The following is a 16700-nucleotide window of genomic DNA, read 5'->3' as shown; positions in this document are numbered from 1 at the left end:
CTGCAACAACTGGGGAGATGCCAGCTGTGGACCTGGCAGCTCCCTCCCAGGCGGGCCCAGCACAGGCTCCACGTCCAAAGGACGACAGCCAAGGTCATCAAGGCCAACAGGACAGCAGAGTTAGCAGGCTGTCTCAGATGCCACTCTGAGCGATGGGGCAGCACCAAGACGTAGCACCTATAAATGTAAGCATAAGTTATCTTAGGCACACCATAGTTTTCACGCCTTCTCCTCCCTCCCAGAAACATGATAGGGTCCCCCTTGTCCTCACTTATCACCCCACCAGCCTCCGCATTCAAAGGATCATCCTCCGCCATTTCCGCCAACTCCAGCATGATGCCACCACCAAACACATCTTCCCTTCACCCCACCTGGCGGCATTCCATAGGGATCATTCCCTCCGGGACACCCTGGTCCACTCCTCCATCACCCCGCATGCCTCAACCCCCACCTATGACACCTCCCCATGCCCACGCAGAAGATGCAACACCTGCCCCTTCACTTCCTCTCTCCTCACCGTCCAAGGGCCCAAACACTCCTTTCAAGTGAAGCAGCATTTCACTTGCATTTCCCCTAACTTAGTCTACTGCATTCGTTGCTCCCAATGCGGTCTCCTCTACATTGGAGAGACCAAACATATACTGGGTGACCGCTTTGCAGAACACCTGCGGTCTGTCCGCAAGAAAGACCCAAACCTCCCTGTCGCTTGCCATTTTAACACTCCACCCTGCTCTCTTCCCCACATGTCTGTCCTTGGCTTGCTGCATTGTTCCAGTGAAGCCCAGCACAAACTGGAGGAACAGCATCTCATCTTCCGACTAGGCACTTTACAGCCTTCCAGACTGAATATTGAATTCAACAACTTTAGATCTTGAACTCCCTCCCCCATCCCCACCCCTTTTCCGTTTCTTCCCCCTCCCTTTTGTTTTTTCCAATAATTTATATAGATTTTTCTTTTCCCACCTATTTCCATTATTTCTAAATCTATACCTTTAATGCCCTGTCAGTCTTTCCACCCCACCCCCACTAGAGCTGTACCTTGTGTGTCCTGCCATCCATTCTTAATTAGCACATTCGTTTAGATAATATCACCACCTTCAACACCTCTTTGATCCTTTTGTCTGTGACATCTTTTGATTATCTGCTCCTATCACTGCTTGCTTGACCCTACAACCACCCCACCCCCCCAACTTCTCTCCCTCCACCTTAAACCAGCTTATATTTCACCCCTCTCCTAACTTTACTCAGTTCTGTTGAAGGGTCATGAGGACTCAAATCGTCAACTCTTTTCTTCTCCGCCGATGCTGCCAGACCTGCTGAGTTTTTCCAGGTAATTCTGTTTTTGTTTTGGATTTCCAGCATCCGCAGTAGTTTTTTGTTTTTATCCCATAGTTTTCTCACTGGTGCTTTTGTATTGGCTCTAGATTAGGGAATTATTATTTGTTTATGCTTGAAAAACGTTTTGTTTTGACCTTGTGTGACCTTATGATGGTGAAAGTTAAAACCAGATGTGTTACCATGGCTGAGGGTGGCTCCTTTGTTCAGCATTTGTATGTTTTACATACATGTCATGAGTGTTTGAGTGGCCTTTAGTTGTAGCTGATGAAGTGGCAGATGTAGCACTTAAGTGCCGCGTATGGAAGCGCCAGGCAAGGCTGGTCCTCCTGACCCATTTGTGTGGATCTAGCTGAAGGTTCATTGAATTAAAGTCTCCCGGGTGTCCCTGCCTCCTTGGTGTAGTCCCGGGTCAGTGCTTAGCCCCTCATCATTCCCCTGTGCTTCCTCATCCTCAGAGTCAGTGCTGGACTCATCGTGTGCAGCCGCATTCACTGCGTCAACGTCTTCATCGTCCACTGCAACCCCCCTTTCCAGCGCAAGATTGTGGAGAGCGCAGCATGCAACCACTATCACCGAGACATGATCTGGAGGGTACTGGAATGCACCCCTGAGCGGTCCAGGCACCGGAGTGCATCCTGAGAAGACCGATGGCTCTCTCCACCACAGCCCTTGTGGAAGCGTAGCTTTTGTTGTAGCGCTGCTCAGCTTCTGTTCTGGATGGCGGAGAGGCGTCATGAGCCACCTTCTGAAGGGATAGCCCTTGTCACCCAACAGCCATCCATCAAGCCGTGCCGGAGCACTGAAGAGCCCCGGCACCTGGGAGTGTCTGAGGATGTAGGCATCCTGGGAGCTGCCTGGGTACCTTGCACAGACTTGTAGAATCTGCATCCTGTGATCACACACTATCTGCATGTTCATGGAGTGGAAGCCCTTCCTGTTGACGAAGGCACCGGGCTCACCTGTTGGCGCCTTGATGGCCACATGTGTACAGTCTATTGCACCCTGGACGCGGGTGAAGCCAGCAATGGCCGCGAAGCCTCTTGCTCGCTGTGCCTGGCACGCCTGGTCGCAGCAGAAGTGGATGAAGGTCAATGCACGCCTGAACAGGGCGTCTGTAACCTGTTTGACACAAGTGTGGACAGCTGATTGGGAGACACCGCAAAGATCATCCACCGAGCCCTGGAAGGAGCCAGAGGCATAGACCTTTGAGGGCAGCTGTGACCTTCAGAGCTGCCGTAATGGGGAGTCCACCCACATCGTTAGGAGAGATCTCAGGGCCAATCATCTGACAGATATGGTTCACTGTCTCCCTTGACAGTTGGAGCCTCCTTCAGCACTGCACCTCCGTCATATTGAGGTAGCTGCTTCTCCGCCTGTATACCCTGGCAGCAGGATAGTGGCGTCTTCTGCGGCCCCTTCCACCTTGGTCTACCTCTTGGCCCAGCGCCCCTTATGCCTGCGCCTGGTCTCCCAAAGGTGGCTCCCCTGGAGGCTGATTGTGCACTCCTGGCCTCCACCATATTCTAGCCCTCCCTTCCTCCTCAGAGGAGCTGCCTCCAGTGGACATGTCAGAACCCATACCCAGGCTAAAGGGAGGCCTCCAGAAAGCTGCAGGCCCGATAAAGATTCCTGACCGCAGAGTGCTGACCTGAAGGTTCAAAGTACACAGAAAGCTGTTGGGATTTGTTCTGAACTGCTACAGATCACACAGGCAAGTTTAAAAAACTTTCTGCAATAAATACTCACAGACCAGATTGACAACCCCACTGAGCCCTCTTATCCCACCTGTGGATGAGTTTTATTAAAAAGTTGCTTATTTGCCTGCCCGTTGCGCCCGTGCGCCGACCCAAAGATCACACAGGTGCCTGAAAATTGGCGTCAATTGACGATTTAAGGGCCTTAATTAGCCCGTTAATTAATGGCTGGCACGCATCGAACTTCATCATGTGCCCGCCCAGCGAAATATCGCGATGGCACATGGTGAAGTCGGGACGCTTACCCGATATCAGCGCGCGTCATTTTACGCAATGACATGCGGGGCCTGCCCCCTGCACGTCATCCAGAAAATTCTGCCCTGGGAATACCTCCGCCAATGCGATGTCAGGTCCTGACTGAGAGCTAGACCAAGGTAGCTCACAGCCTGGTGAGGCTCCACCCAAACTCCACCTCCTTTACATTGATGACCTTAAATGAGCAGACTGAGCGTCTGCCCCTCCATAACGCCATCTCTGAAAGCAGGCCTCACAACCTTGAAAACTTTGTGGCTGTTCCAGTGGACACACTCCAGAGTGTGCTTCCAGCTGCATTGGATTTAAGATGTAAAGAAGGGCTAAAGAAGTTGGGCTTGTTATACTTGGAAAATAAGAGACTCTCAGGTGACTTAATTGAAAGCTGATTATCAACCTGAACCAGGTAAATTATTAACTATGATGAACAGTTTCAATACTGGAGGACACGTGATAAAAATAATAAGCTGCAAGTAAGGAAGGAAATGAGGTGGAACATTTTGACCAAAAGGGTAATAGAGATGTAGACTAAATTACCAGGGTAGCAACTGTATAAATTGGCTCAAGAGATAATTTTATGACTTTCAGGAGAGGGATGGGATTGATGGATTTGGTTCCAAGGTGAAAAATTGACCTTCAACTGAAAGCCCTATACCTGCTTTGAAAGTTATTACAGCCTCTCCAGTGGCTTAGCGCTGTAGGGACCACCAGATAACACCCTTAGGCTAGTGAAGGAGAATTATCAGCAAGGATCTCATTTCTCAATGATCTCCAGTCACTCCTGCTACAATGTGCATGAATTTAGAACTTCAGGGTTTGGCGGGGTGGGGGGGGGGTCAGATTTCAGCCTCAAAAATGGGCAGATTCAAATGTGTGAAGTTAAAGTATTAAAAATTTCAGTTCTGACCCCAGCCCACCTCCAGCTTGCCCAATTGCAGTTTTAACAAAGGGAGTGTGGAGGTGGGGGCAACCAACCCACTCCAAGGGTTGTGAAGACGCTGCAGGCTTCATACCTATGCACATTTAGAATTTAACTCTGGATGGCCAGGTCTCCTGGGCCTCAAGAAACCAGCAGCTACAGGGAGGCTAGGACTGTTGGACCCAGGATCAGTGCCTTCCACTTACCTCCAGTGTACATGCCTCACCAATTCCCCACTATTGGAAGTCTGCCTGACCTTACAGCCAGAGTTCTGTGGTCCCCTCTCCCTCCCCCACACCTCCATACCTCAAGCCTTGATCCTTCCTCAAACCTTTAACCCGCTCCCGCTCCCCCACTCCCCAAAAGCCTCTGATCCCACACTCAGGGCCTCCCACCTATCCAACTCCCTTCCCCAAGGCTTCCAATCCCCATCATGAGGCATCCAATCACATGCCCCATCTTCCAGGCCTCCGACTTTCCGCTGGCCTCTAATTTTCCGACACCCCCCACGGGGATCAGACACCCTTTCCCGGGACTGGACACCAGACATTCACCCCACCCCAAAACTCAGTCAGGAATCACACCTACCTGGTCTGCAGCCTCTTTTCTAGTGTTTGCTGCCTGACTGGAAGCCAAGCCTGTCAATCAAGTTGACTTCCAAGCGGGGAACCAGTCAGTGATGTCACACACATGCTGTGGAGTTAAAATTCCACAGTGGGAAAACCAGTCTTCTGGGCTCCCTGTGAGCCAAGGATGCCCCAGGCTCCCAGCAGATCAACCCGCACTCACCCTACCGGCTCCACTCCTTGGGTGAGACGGAGCAAATTCAACTATGATAATTTCAGAGTTGAATGTCCAGAAGCACTCATTGCCTAAGGTCAGGAAATGGCCACCCACATAAAGTGCTGGATAACTGTTGGCACTCAAGGACTGTATCCATACAATCATATTCATGGAGCTATATCCATGGAACCATATCCATACAACTGTGCCCATGCAAATGTATGCAACTATATCCATTTATCTGAAGAGGCTGCCCCTGAACTCTGGCTATACTCAGTCCAATACTCCAAATCTTTGGTCACTTTAGGTGGTGAGCAGGTTAGAGTCACCTCGTAGGACTGCTCCTGGGCCTGGTCAAGGTGGCTATCCACAGATTCAGACAGCACAAAGTTGAGTGAGGGGGTGTTCATTCAGCCCAATTGCTTGCTTCTCTTCCTGCTTTAGAGAGGGAGCAACCATGATGTTCAATGGCATGGTTTCACGTCACCAATCTCCGGAATTGAATTTTAATTTGATTTGCTAAATTCCATTTAAAATTTGTTAATTTACAGTTTATGGGTTCTACCCCTTTAAAAATGGGGTACTTGTTTAGTCTTAATTGATGACATCAGTCAGTAATCACAGCAATTACCAATTAGCAACTGTATCCATGGAACTCTATCCATGGGTTGTATCCATTGGAACAACACCCATGCAACCCCATCCTTGGAACTGTATCCATACCCATGGAACCATATCCATGTATCTGTATCCATGCAATTATATCCATGTAATTATGTCCATGCAATTGTTTCCATGGAACTATACTCTGGGAAGGGTTACTACTTCAGAAGATAGAAGCCGGAATTTGGATTTTTTTCCTTGTGGTCCAATGAAACTGTGTTTAAAACAAATAGATGAAGACTTTATTGTGTTCCTCACAGCTTTGCTTTCCCAGTTGGAGACTTTTCTCATTTTCTTGTATATTGTAGAGCTGGGAAATCCAAAAGCAAAAATGTAATAGCATTTCTCTCTCAGTCTGTAACTGTCAGGATGTTTTTCATTCTTTCTCTCTCTTGTCACATGTGTCACCTCGTTTCTCTTTTTCAGTCATTGCGCTGAGAATGATTTTGACGGCTTGTCTCTATGTATGTGGGAGAAAGACATCATACAGTGTTAAACAGGGAAACAGCCATAATTTGCACAACCAAAAACATAGCTCCAGGAATATCCAATTTTATATATATAAAAGCAAGTTAGTAATCTCTGGAATTATATTTTTCTGCTGTACTTAACATCCTGCAAGATTTAGAAGCTGGGAGTGAATGTGTTATCAGGGAACTTGACAGCAATTCAGGCAATCAACAGACTATTGATATCATTTCTTTTGTACAGAACCAATTTTTTGCATATCTCAGTGTACTTCTTGCTCAGTTTTATAAGACTCCAATCATGCTAAATTATAATAATAATCCTTTAGTTTAACGTGGGAGATGGCCAAAGACTATATGAAACACAAAGTAGAACTATTCTGATGAAAGGTTATTGACCTGAAACATTTCTCTCTTCACAGATACTGCCTGACATGCTGAGTGTTTCCAGATTTTTCTGTTTCTTTTTCATATTTCCAGCCTCCATAGTATTTGGCTTTTGATGAAGTGGAGTTGTAGAGTCACAACAGCACAGAAGGAGACCATTCTCTCATCAAGTCCATGCCAGCTCTATGTAGAGTAATCCAGTTAGTCCCATTCCCCCACTCTATCCCTGTAGCTGTGCAATTTTATTTCCCTCAAGTGTCCATCAAATTCCCTTTGGAAATGATTGATCAGCTCTACTTCCAGCACCCTCATTGGCAGAGAGATCCAGGCCCTTACCACTTGCTGCAAAAGAATATTCTTCTTCACAACCTCCTGTATCTCTTGCTCAAAAACCTGAAAACTGTGTCCCTCCTTGTACCAGCAGATAAAGGGAAAAGTTTTTCTTTGTCTACCTTATCTGAACCTGCTAAAATCTTTTACACCTCTATCAAATCTCTACTCAACCCTTATTATTCCAAGCAGAACAACCCCAGCTTCTCCAACCTAACCCATACAGCTAAAATCCCTCATCCCTGGAAACATTCTGGTAAATCTCCTCTGCACCCTCTCCAAACATCCTTACATTCTTCCTAAAGTGTGGCGATCAGAACCAGACTCTAACCAGAGCTTTATAAAGGTCCAGCACAATTTCCCTGCTTCTGTACTCAATGCCTCTATTTATGAAGGTTAGGATTCCAAATGTGTTACTAACCACCATATCAATATCTGCCGTCTTTAAAGATCTATTCACACGAAGCCCCAGCTCCCCTCTATTCTTGCACACTCTTTAGAACTATGCCATTAAGTCTATATTGTTTCTTCCTATCCCTTCTGCCAAAATGCATCACTTCACACTTCTTTGTATTAAATTCCATCTGCCACTTGTCTGCCCATTCTGCTAGCCTAACTATGTCCAGTCTTCCTCACTGTTTGTCACACCTCCAAGATTGGTACCAAGAGAACATTTTGAAATTTTACTCTGAATTTCAATATCCAATAATTTATAATATCAAAAAGGCAGTAGCTCCAGCACTGAACTTTGGGGGACACCACTGTCAACCATCCTCCAATCTTAAAAACAACCATTTACCATGACTCGCTGTTTCTGTCCTTATTTTCTATCTAAGCTGACACTGACCCTATTCCACGAGCCTCAATTTTGTTAATCAGCCTTTCATGTGGTACTTTGTCCAATCCTTTCTTAAAATCCATCTAGACAACATTCCCTTCATCAACGTTCTCTGTTACTTCAACAAAAAATTCAATTAGATTACTCAAACAAGATCTGTCTTTTACAAATATGTGCTGGCTCTCCTTAATTAACTCAAGCTTCTCCAAGTGCCTGTTGATTTTTTCCCCCTGATTATTGTTTCTAAAACCTAAATGCTAAGCATAATTTAATTATTAGATTTGACAGCTACCTTCTTCTGTATTTTGAATAATTTAATTAATTATAGTGTTACATCATCTTTGATCACTACTACCAGTGAAAATATTCTGTACATATTCTAGAAATGATTGAAGAACATCCATAGAGCTACTTAACATAAATAAATGACAAACGACAGGTACTTAAAAAACAGAAGCCGTGCGCGTACAGTATGTTTATAACAACAAAAACTTATGTTTATATAGTGCCTTGAATGTAACAAAACGTCCCAAGATGCTTCACAGGAGCATTATAAAACAAAGTATGACACCGAGCCATAAAAGGAGATATTAGGTCGGATGACCAAAAGTTTGGTTGAAAAGGTAAGTTTTAAGGAACGACTTAAAGGAAGAAAGCAAGGTAGAGAGACAGAGAGGTGTAGGGAGGGTATTCCAGAGCTTGGGACCAGGGTACCAGTAGGCACAGCCACTAATGAGAGAGCAATTAAAATCAGAAGCCAGAATTAGAGAAGCTTTGATGTCTCGGAGAGTTGTGGAGCTGGCAGAGATTACAGAGATAGGTAGGGATGAGGCCATGAGGTAATTTGAAAACAGGATTTTAAAATCAAGATGTTGCTTGACCATGAGATAATGTAGGTCAGCAACCACAGGGGAGATAGGGGAACAGGACTTTGTGTGAATTAAGACATGGGCAGCAGAGTTTTGTTTGACCTCAAGTTTACAGTGGGCAGGATGTGGGAGATCAGCCAGAAATGTGTTGGATAGTCAAGCCTAGAGGTAATGAAGGCATGAATGAGGGTTTCAGAAGCAGATGAGCTGAGACAGGGTTGAAGTAGGGTGATGTTATGGAAATGAAAATAGGCAGCCTTGGTGATGGCACGAGTATGAGGTTGAATATGAGGTGGTTGTTGTTGTGCTTATTATAGGATATTCAGGGATACATTCACAGCCAATATTCACCATTAATGGAGAAACAGTGTGATCTCATGTCTGTCCATCCATCTGAAAATCCATTTTTTGCCATTACTGTTCCCAGTAATCAGATGAAACCCCTCTTGCAGAACTTAGGGCCCAGGCAGCTAAAGGCATGGCAGCCAGTGGAGGAATGATGGAAATCGGGGGTGTGCAAAAAGCCAGAATTGGAGGAATGTTGAAATCTTGGAGAGTTGTAAGACTGGAGCAGGTTACGGAGAGAGGGGGAGAGGAGGGGGAGGCCTTTGAAGGATTTTAACACAAGGGTTAGAATGTTAAATTTGTGGCATTGCCAAACCTGAAGCCAATGTAGGTGGGCAAGCACAGGTGAACAGAACCTGGTATTTAGTTAACTCAGCAAAGACTGGAGGTTGAATACAGGACTTTTCTTGGTCTGCATTGCTTGGGCTGCTGACTGTCTTAATCAACTCTTTTATTTTTTTGCTTCTGTATGAATTGGCAAATGCTCTTTTTAAATCTTTCTATTTGTTCTATTGATTGAAATCATTAACTGAATGTAGAAACTAAATTAAAATAAGTGCTTGCATTTTTTTTTGTTTCAACATTCTGCTGTGTGATTTTCTTTCATTAGGGACAAAAATAGACTTCACATGTCTACAGCAAATTAGGACGTCTGGTATGTGTTGTTGCTATGTTTAGTTCAGTGAACTGTGATTTGTTAAAATTCTGTGTCCAGACATTTATGCAGTCTGGATTTTTGTTGTTTTTAGTATCTCTCTTAATTCTTCTACAGTGAATGGTTAGTGTTTTCTTTTGCTATATTTATATAGTATTCTTTACCATTATGTTTATAATCCAGTTTTCTTCAGCTAGTTTTTATTTCACCAATGTCAATGGGCTGGATTTTATAGTCTCCCGCTGGGTATGTTTTCAGTGGGGGGTTGTACGGGGGGTCGAATAAAATACAAAGGGTGGCAAGCTCGCCATCTTCCCACCCACCCCCGATCTGGTCCCCATAATATGGTAGGTGGGTGGGCACGGAAATTAGCAGCCCAGCTGCCATTTCTAAATAAATAATTAACAGGCAAGTGAGCTTGTAACCAAGCCAATTGACTTGTATTTCACACTGCCCACACCATAGAATTGTTGCTGTGGGTAGGTGGGTGGGAATAGGCGGGCTGCTTTTAAAAACATTTTTGTAAAGTTGGGAAGGAAGGGGGAGAACAGCATTCAAGGGATGCCACTTGCACATCATGGGTATACCCTGCCAAAATGTTACACCCCCACTTTGTGCCTCCTTATCTGGCCTCCAAAACTCACCCCCCCCCTACACCCCCCACCACCCCCCTACAACCGCGCAGCCCCTCACCCCTCGCCCCTCTCCCTAGGCTGACTGATCCCTCCCTGCCCAAAAAGTTCCAACTTACTGGCTCCAGTGTCCCATCTTCTCTTCTTCATGGAGATGCTTGCAGTCACAGTAATGCGCACTAGTCAGTTCTGGCACTGCTGGGACTGCTAAAGCTGTGAGCCAATCATATGGAAGTTCCACTTTCAAGCTGTTTAGCCCAATGGCAGCACATTATTGCTGTGGAACGGGCTTTTATTCGGTCTATCAGCTGTCGGACGATTCTTGCAATGGGATTGGGAATGAGCAATATGCTCCCCACCACCACCCGGTGAACTTCCACTTTGTGGGCAGAATCGTCCCAGATTTGTTCTACTCCTGCAGAATCAAAGAGAGAGACACGTGGGTTAGCTTGGGTGTTCTAAGAACCTCTCTTGGTTAAGCCTGAAGGCCCCTTAACGCATCCCAGAGAGTGCTGGCCACCATTTGGATGGCCAGAGTTTAGTGCGCTGCATGGCTGCCCAAAACCCCAATCACCTCTGCCCCACTCCACCTGACCGATTGGCAGCAGCTTTCCCCATTGGACTGCATGTTGTGCTCTCAACTCAGGCACAGGCATTCTCCTAACCCACACTGCAAGGCTGCACTGTTAGCTTGAACCATATAGGAGACTGGTCCAAACCGGGGTGCTGACATTACAAGGGGATGTGTGCGCCTCCATCAGTGACTGTTCTGTGGCCAGCTTTAGCAAGGAGATTGTACAACGTGCCCAGTCATCCAACTGTTCTGCAGTCCACTAAAATGCTGATTAGTTTGTAGTCTGTGTCCGAGGGGTGAAAAGCTCTGGACCACTTAGTGACACTTTCATGCCTCTGTGTTCCTTGAGTGGGCAGATAAGCTAGAGACCCGGATCCACGTATGTCAATGCGGCTGCGTCTGAACTGTCTCAGGTGCAGAGGAATGGTCACTTTATACAAGGTTTCCCTAATGCACGGCCATTCCCTCCCCCTCACCCCACAACCTTCAATCACAGGGCAGCCCTTGCCCTCCCACTCCAACACGCTTCAACTTTAGGGCAGCCCTTGCACCCCCCTCCCCAACACGCCTCAACCACAGGGCAGCCCTTGCCCCCTCCAACATGCCTCAGACACCTTTGTACCACCCCTCCACCACCCCCCCCACCCCCCCAACCTTGCACCTCAACCTTGAACTCCAGCTGGCGACCCTTGCGAGCGCTGCACAATGTTACTGTGCACTCACCTCCGTGTTCCCCTCAAAGTGCAGCTGCCAAGTGTTCACCTGATGTATGCTGTTGTGAAACACATCAGTGCAGGATGATTCTGGTGGGCTGGCCTTATAATGATATATAGATGTATTACAGTGAGGTTCCCGACATCCGATGGCAGGAAACGCGGACCGCCAACAACCGGCTTAGTAAACGATCGCAAACTGGTTTCATGACTAGGATTGGGAAACGTTACTTAAAGGGATGACGGTGGATAGGCAATGGCAAACATTCAAAGAGCGCATGGGTGAGCTGCAACAATTGTTTATTCCTGTCTGGCACAAAAGTAAAACAGGAAAGGAGGCCAAACCATGGCTTGCTAGGGAAATTAGAGATAGTATTAGATTAGGTTGACAGACAGGAAACAAAGGGTAAGAATAAACGGGTCTTTTTCCGAATGGCAGGCAGTGACTAGTGGGGTACCACAGGGATCGGTGCTGGGACCCCAGCTATTCACAATATATATTAATGATTTAGACGAAGGAACTAAATGTAATATCTCCAAATTTGCAGATGACACAAAGCTGGGTGGGAGGGTGAGCTGTGAGGAGGTTGCAGAGATACTTCATTGTGATTTGGACAAGCTGAGTGAGTGGGCAAATGCATGGCAGATGCAGTATAATGTGGATAAATGTGAGGTTATCCACTTTGGTAGCAAAAACAGGAAGGCAGATTATTATCTGAATGGTTATAAATTGAGAGAGGGGAATATGCAGTGAGAGCTGGGTATCCTTGTACACCAGTCGCTGAGGGTAAGCATGCAGGTGCAGCAGGCGGTAAAGAAGGCAAATGGTATGTTGGCCTTCATAGTGAGAGGGTTTGAGTACAGGAGCAGGGATGTCTTGCTGCAATTATACAGGGCCTTGGTGAGACCACACTTGGAATATTGTGTGCAGTTTTGGTCTCCTTATCTAAGGAAGGATGTTCTTGCTATAGAGGGAATGCAGCGTAGGTTTACCAGGCTGATTCCTGGGATGGCGGGACTGACATATGAGGAGAGATTGAGTCGGTTAGGATTATATTCACTGGAGTTCAGAAGAATGAGGGGGGATCTCATACAAACCTATAAAATTCTAACAGGACTAGACAGAGTAGATGCAGGAAGGATGTTCCTGATGGTGGGGGAATCCAGAACCAGGGGTCACAGTCTGAGGATACGGGGTAGACCATTTAGGACTGAGATGAGGAGAAATTTCTTCACCCTGAGAGTGCTGAGCCTGTGGAATTCACTACCGCAGGAAGTAGTTGAGGCCAAAACATTGTATTTTTTCAAGAAGGAGTTAGATATAGCTCATGGGGCAAAAGGGATCAAAGGATATGGGGAGAAAGCAGGAGCAGGCTATTGAGTTGGATGATCAGCCATGATCATAATGAATGGTGGAGCAGGCTCGAAGGGCCGAATGGCCTAATCCTGCTCCTATTTTCTAAGTTTCTATGACATCATGGAATCCATTTCTAGCCTTCTCGCCATATTGTCCGCTCATGCTGCCGAACATGCGCGATGCCAGCGGGAACAGAATATTCTGCCCTATGTTTCAGTACAGCTCTTGGAACATAGGAGCAAGAATAGGCCATTTAGCCCCTCGAGCCTGTTTGAGCATTCATTGAGATCATGGCTGCAACCTAACTGTGAAATAGTGTTTATGATTTGTAAGTTTGCAAATTTGTGCTATGACCTGATGCGCTTGACTGTTTTGCATGCTTTTTGGATTTAAAAGCCTCGTGCCTCTTGAGCTGGTATGTGTGTGTGCCTTCTGATGTGTGCTCTTTTGCTCATGCCCCTTGTTGTCTGTTGCTACTTGTCATTCAATAAGCCAGTTCTCCCAAAACAAAAACTTTTTTATTTTAGTGCCTTTAATGGAGTAAAACATTCCAAAATATTTCACAAGATTGTAATCAGATAAAAATTGACACCAAGCCAAAGAAGGAGACATTAGGGCATCTGACCAAATTCTTAGTTAAAGTGGTAGATTTTAAGCAATGTCTTAAAAGAGGAGAGATAGAGGTGGCGAGGTTTAAGGAGGGAATTATAGGGCTTTAATAGCTGAAAGTACAACATAATATTATGGTGGATTCATTTTTAATATGTCATATGATAGTATATTGATAATACCAGCAGATATCCCATCATCAGTGGGTATGTTAGAGTTCTTATTCTTACAATTGCTTTAAAATATAGGTATCAGCCTTGGCCCAGTAGTAGCATTCTCACTTCTGAGACAGAATGTTGATGTGTTCAAGCCCCACTCCAAACACTTCTGTGCAGTAATGAGAAAACGTTGCACTGTCTTAGGTGGCATATTTGGGATGGGCTCTCATATGCACAGAAAAGATCCCACGCCAATATTTCAAAGAAGTATTTTAAAGGAAGAAAATATGAAACCAACAAGTGACATAAAAACACATTGTAATAGCGTCTATTGGTATGTAAAAGGAAGAGATTAACAAAAATAAATGTGGGTCCCCTAGCGGGAGAGACAAGAGAAATTAAGGTGGGAACATGAAATGGCAGAGACATTAAACCAAAGCTTGGTATTGTCTTTACAGTAGAAGGCACAAAAAAAATCCAGGAATAGCAGCGATCTAAACGGTGAGAGACTAGGAAATATTGGTATTCAGCGGGTTCTGAGTATCTTTTTACACAAATCACAGTAAGTCAACACACAAGTTAATCAAAAAATTAGTAGAGCAAATGGAATCTTGGCCTTCATTACAAAGGGATTGGTGTATTGTGTAAGAGTAAAGAAGTTTTACTGCAATTATATGGAGCCTTGGTGAGACCACACCTGGAGTACTATGCACATTTTTGGTCTCTGTACTGGAAGAAAGAAGGATATACTTGCTTCAGAGGGCGTGCAATGAAGATTCAGTAGACTAATGCCTAGGATGAGGGGATTGTAGACTATGCCCTATACCCTAGAGTTTAGAAGAATGAGAGGTGATCTCAATGTAACATTAAAAATTCTTAAAGAGCTAGATGCCAGGAGCATGTATCCCCTAGCTGAGAAGTCCAGAACTAAGGGTCACTGTTTCAAATAATGAGTCAACCATTTTTAGAAGACAATGATCAGATGAGTTCTTCACTAAAAGAATTGTGAAACTATGGAATTCTCTACCCCAGAGAGCTATGGATTTGCAGTTATTGAGTACATTTAAGTCAAGAATTGATCATTTTTTGGATACTACGGGATTCAAGGGGTTTAGGGATAGCACTGAAAAGTGGAATTGAGGTATAAGATCGGCCATGATCTTACTGGCTAGCAGAACAGGCTGAAAAGACAGAATGCTCCTAATACTTATGTACTTATGAAAGAGTAATGGAGGCGACAGGGGTTGCTTCCAATATCCTGACCAATATATATCCTGCAAAGAGCATCACTAAAACAGATTATCTAATCATGTATCTCACTGATGTCTACGGGGGCCTTGCCGTATGCAAATTGATCTCCATATTTCCTACATTACAACAGCGACTACACTTCAAAAATGCTTCATTGTCTGTAAAACACTTTGGGAGCTCCTGAAGTTGTGAAAGACACTACATAAATGCAAGATCCTTTCCTTTTCAATATTATGAAATCTTGTAAATATGATCCTGAGAATTGTTAGTTAGAGTTCATTTTCCATTTGTATAAAGTACAATGTTGGTATATAGTTTGGGCTGGGGAAGATGATGCACTGACTTGATGCAGGCCCTGTAGTGTAGCCATGTCAGTACTTATGTTCTCTGGGTTGTCCTCCCGAACTAGTGTCTTTTTATTTGCCCACTAATTATTCTTGAATAAAAAGCCCACACATGCTGGAAATCTGAACTAAAACAGGGAAAATGCTGGAAACACTCAGCAGGTCAGGCAGCATGCGTGGAGAGAGGAAGGCCGGGTGTAATGCTTCAGATTCATGGTTTTTCATGTAGAACCAATAAATGTTTTAACATATCCAATGCTGTTTGATGTATTTGTTCGGTATATTTTTTTCTGTGTACACAAACCTGTTTTGCCTAGATGGTCCTTTTGCCTTCTGGTTTTTGAGTGATCAAGTAGTTGGTCGTGATACACCTTGAGTAGTAACTTTCCAGTTTGTTGTATCTCCTAAGATAAGTTTGATCTTTCTGATTTCCTGTTGTAACATTTCTTCAAATTTTCCTACTGCAGAGATCATTATGTTGAGTATGCCTTGTAGAAACTACACCTGCAATAAACCCCCATTTAAAACTCAGCTGACAGTGTCCAAATTTGTACCAAAACCCACTTATCCATTAACCCCGTGCTCAAAGATCTCTACTGGCTTTCAGTATGATATTAAAACTATCATCCTTGTTTTCAACTCCTTCCATAACCTCACACCTTCCTATCCCTGTTAACCTCCTCCAGCCTGACAACTCTCCAAGACTTCGGTGTTCCTCCAATTCTAGCTTCTTGCGCAACCCTAGTTTTCATCACTCCACCATTGGTGGCCATGTTTAAAGCTGCTCAGGCCCTAAGCTCTAAAATTCCATCCTGAAACCTCTCTGTCTCTCTGTCTCACTCGCTTCCTTTAAGATGCTCCTTAAAACGTATCACTTTGATCAAGTTTTTGGTCACCTATCCTATTATCTTCTTACACGGTTGCTATCAATTTTTTTTTGAGAAAGATCCTGTGAATGCCTTGAGACATTTTACTATGTTAAAGGTGCTATATAAATGAGAATTATTAAGAACAAAAGGAATAAGAGCAAGAGTGGGCCATTTGGCTCCTTGATCCTGCTCCAGCGCTCAATAAGATCATGGCTCATCCAATCATGAAGATTGCTGCGTGTGAAATTTGTTTAGAGCATTGAAGCATAGAAACATAGAATGATATAGCACAGAGGAGGCCATTCAACCCATCATCCTTCATTATCTCTTTGATAGAGCTATCCAATTAGTCCCACTCACATGCTTTTTCTCCATCGCTCTGCAAATTTTTCCTTTCCAAGTATTTGTGCCATTTTTTTTGAAAGTTATTATTGAGCCTGCTATTGAATCTACCTTTTTGAGCAGTGCATTCTAGATCATAACAAGGCATTGTGTAAAAACATTCTTCTTCATGTCGCCTCTGGCTCTTTTGCAATCAAATCAGTGCCCTCTGGTTACCAACTCTTCTGTCACTCAAAATGGTTTCTCATTGT

This window comes from Cetorhinus maximus, chromosome 14 (assembly GCF_964194155.1).
Source record: "Cetorhinus maximus chromosome 14, sCetMax3.hap1.1, whole genome shotgun sequence".
In the NCBI taxonomy this organism is placed as follows: domain Eukaryota; kingdom Metazoa; phylum Chordata; class Chondrichthyes; order Lamniformes; family Cetorhinidae; genus Cetorhinus; species Cetorhinus maximus.
The sequence above is the reverse complement of the archived record's forward strand: the minus strand, read 5'-3'. Positions refer to the sequence as shown.